Source organism: Anneissia japonica, unplaced genomic scaffold, assembly GCF_011630105.1.
Source record: "Anneissia japonica isolate Jap-2015-1 unplaced genomic scaffold, ASM1163010v1 scaffold832_len162442_cov175, whole genome shotgun sequence".
NCBI classification, from domain to species: Eukaryota; Metazoa; Echinodermata; class Crinoidea; order Comatulida; family Comatulidae; genus Anneissia; species Anneissia japonica.
Genome location: NW_022744507.1, coordinates 169304 through 173284, shown reverse-complemented (window position 1 = coordinate 173284; position 3981 = coordinate 169304). Strand labels below are relative to the sequence as shown.

Sequence of the window (3981 nt, the reverse complement as noted above, 5' to 3'; positions counted from 1 at the left end):
AAAAACCACAATTCATCCGGGAGAAAAAAAAAGTATTTATATTTTCTACATATTATTACTCTAAAATCGAGTAAATAAGCCTTCGAAATCCCGAAATTGCCATGTTTTTCGGGGATTGTGGGCGACGCCCAATCACGCCCACTTTTTTTGTCAGAGACATAGGCCCCGTCCCCCCCGTCGGGAACATCGGGCCCCCGTCGGGCAAATCCGGGCGCTACCCCTGGTATACGATAAAATGTACATGTAAAATGTACGCTCTATTAATATCTGACAAACAAAAGTTTGATTTGTAAATATTCTGTTTATTTTCTAAAGTTTAAAAGGAAAAAATAATTTTTGGTTGGATTTGATTTAATTTATTTTCTATTTAAAGGTAATATTGCATCATCCGTATCTGTTAACCTGATAATAGTAGTATGCTGTGTTGTAATCCTGGTGATTTTCCTAGCACTCATCTTTTGCTTTTGGTTTGTTGTATTCATTTTAGAAATATTGCCCTTTATAGTTCTTTTATTTTAGTTTATTATTTCAATAATATTTAATCTTATATAAAAGCTAATTAATACGCTTATTATTTTCAACATGTAGCACCCATCAAGTGTAAGAAAATATTACTTTACTTAGATGCCACCAAAGGTTGGCCAGGACTAGCGACATCAGCAAGTCCTGTAAGTGAAGCATGTGCAAATTGAGTATTCTTGAACCTACAGTAATTAAATACATTGGTTATAAATGTTGTTTGGGTTCTCTCGCATGCTTGCATATTTAGTAGGTCAATAGAAATATAGCTTTATGCATGAAATAAGTTGTTGCTTGTAACCTCTCTGGGAAGCATAATTTTGTCGTTTTTTGCATGCCAATCTCCTTTATTACAGGTGTATTATTATTGTTATTACTTTGCTTTAAGCAAATATTTTGAGAATGACAGTTTGCAATTACAGTAGAAAAGTTACAGATTAGTTTACTGCAGAATGAAGTAACAATTAGTTTTCCCATCCTGTATTCCAATAGCCTCTTAATAAAAAAAAAAAATATTTTGCATATTGCAGAGCTTTAAAAAATGAAATGTGGTGCTATTGCTTTAACGAGAATGTTTAATGTTTATATTTGTAGAAAATGTGGAGGGTGCTTATGGATAAATACAAACAACAGTAAAAACAATTAGACCTACAGTTTAACCAAGGAGTTGTTAATAACATTGAACTCCCTTGTATATTATGGATGTAGGCCTATTATAAACATTTTATGACATTTTCTTTATATTATGACATAGTTTTTTTTTATTTCGATAATTTAGTTTCTATTCTCGAAAGAACAAGAAGCATGAGCAGTCCACTATGATAAACATGGTTAATTATGATGATTTTGGTGGTCAGGATAGTGGCGTTGATACTTCAGCGCCACCTAAGTTGGAATCACAGTGTGATGATACATCGCTACCTAATTTGGATTTAGCTTTGGAAGAGCCACACACATAAATGCCATTGATGAAGCAGTAAAATTATGTCAGTCATTAAGGTTAGCTAATTTCAATCTCTACAGGTTATTATGTCCAAAAGAATAAAAAATTGAAAGTGGTCCGACTGCCCTGATTTTGTATGCAGGCAATGGATCAATAAAAACTAACTACTGTACCACAACATATTATATTAGATTTCAATAGAGTTCTCTTGAAACTCGTCTTTTAAGGACACGCCCCTTCGTGGCAGTACTTTTGAAATAGGATTACGTTCCAACGAAAGCAATAGAGCCGGACGTCTTGCAGTTCTCTACTCCTTTGTCCAAACGTGGACCAACCACCAGTTGAATATGGTGTTCTACTTTAGCATGGTTACTTATTCAAAAGTGCAATCACATAAAATTTAAAAAAATAATTAACTCTCTTAAATGCATAAAAGAGAAATGTTTAGATTGAAATTAGATTGAAAATCTTATTTTCTTTTTCGACAATTTAGGTTTTACAGTATTATTCTCAGAGGAACAAGATAATGGACATGAAGTCTTATGAAGGTCATGGTGATTACCCTTGTTGGTGAAATAATACAGCAATTAAGTTTGATTTTTATTTTTCTGGTCACTGACAAATATTTGTATTCTTGCTTTTTTCTGTTTTTATTTTTTATATGAAAGAAAATAATAAAACATAAAGAAAAAAACAATAATCTGCTTATTTATGCAACATAATCACTGTTAACCACTTTGGTCCGTTCCCAGCGTAAGTCGTGATATAATGTCAATTCATATTCATATAGTCTCATTGGACTGTAATTTGTTTGCTTGAACTTACTAAGCTATTTTTAATGTATATTTTCCTTATTCTTTATCTTCAATATATTTGAAATATGTGTATTGTTTATATTACTCTCTTTTGATTTTTTTTTTCGCCTATTTAGTTCGTAATATAATAATGAAATTGTAATCAGTATAAGAATCAATAGTAGTCAGGATGATAATACTAACATGAATTTGCTATATCTATGTGTAGTCGCTTAGTTTAGGTTTACATATGTTTAACTATAAATCAACATGCATGTTAATCCACTTTCTATTCCAGATTAATTTTTATTAAAACAATATTTACCTGAAAAGTGGAACTGAATACTTGAGTCATTCTATTTGCAAATTTCCAGAAAACCCCTCACATATTGAAGTACAGCTGTATTCGTTTTTCTAATTTCTAAGGGATTTTTCTTAAATACACAATACATTCTATCGGAAATTCAATTAATATGTAAATCTAGAAAAAATTTAGGCTCATGTGGCACCCACTCCGAAGGAGAAACCTGCTTGTGTTGCTGCGACCGATATCGCCACCTTTGCTAAATTATGAAGATGTTATCACTAAATGGGCTTGGCACATCACTCTAAATCTCTAAAGAGGGTCATCAAATAGCAATTGCATGATTGAATTGTTTATATAAAGGGTATAAAATATAAAGGGGATAAAACTGGTTATGCTGATAATCTTGTCATTAATTATTGACAATTGGCACCATAGACCTCCCGCAGGGGTAGATTTAGGGAGGGGACGGCCCCGCCACCCCACCCCCTCCCCTTTTGGGAGGTAGAAAAAAAAAAGAAAGAAAAAGAAAAAAAATGATAGCCCAGAACGCCTAAAACGTTATTTTCGGGCGTCTAGAACACAAAAATTTCGGGGGGCATGCTTCGGATCCCCTAGACCACTGTTGTCTCGATTGGCCCAACTCTCGCCCCCTCCCCCTTTGAACATCTCTGGATCTGCCCCTGACACGATTGCAATCCCATCTTTGTTAAAACTAGGAGTTACACAGAATACCCAGATCTCTCTTTTTACAACCAACGTATTTGGTATCACTGGCAGTTTAATCTTTCGAGTTGGCAGCCCTGTGCTTAATTAACGTTTTGCGTAATTTTTTTTAAAAATATGTTATATTTTGCATTTTAATGTTGTCTTATTTTCATTTAATTTCCTCTGTATTTTGAATATTTTATCTAATTAAAATGTGTTGGCCTACACGTTTTTTGTCTTATAGATGTTTTATATAATGATTTTAGTCTGAAAATTGTAAATGAACACATATTTCTGCAAATGTGAATTTTTTTTGTGAATAAATTGAAATAAAATGTTACAAGGTTAGAGATAAGGCAATTGTATTTGTGTTTTTAATGACTTAATAGGCCTAGTTTATATTGTTCAATATCTTCTTGTTAAAGTTTTATGAGAAGTTAATAGATATGCCTATGTAAATAGTTTAGAGAAAAGTTGTATTATGCCAGGGAAAATGGAATGGATATATTATTAAGAATCCCCATCAAGGAAACCTCAAAAGTTAACAATTCAGCATGTTTCTCAGCTATTGCAATATTTGCGACGATTTCCCCATAATTTCAATAATTAGCTAAAAATGAAAAAATATAATTTATATCTATATTTTTTATCGATTCCTAATATAGGCTACTTATTAAGCTTTCTTTATACTGGATGGCACAATCAATGCAAAG

At 32.4% G+C, this 3981-nt stretch overlaps 1 long non-coding RNA gene across 1 annotated transcript; it reads left to right on the top strand.

The window, feature by feature from the left end:
* The first annotated feature begins 373 nt into the window (after positions 1 to 373).
* Positions 374 to 3601, top strand: LOC117119672. Its single transcript, XR_004447224.1, has 3 exons — positions 374 to 467; positions 1298 to 1518; positions 1956 to 3601. It is a non-coding gene; the product is annotated as an uncharacterized LOC117119672 (long non-coding RNA).
* Positions 3602 to 3981: the final 380 nt, after the last annotated feature.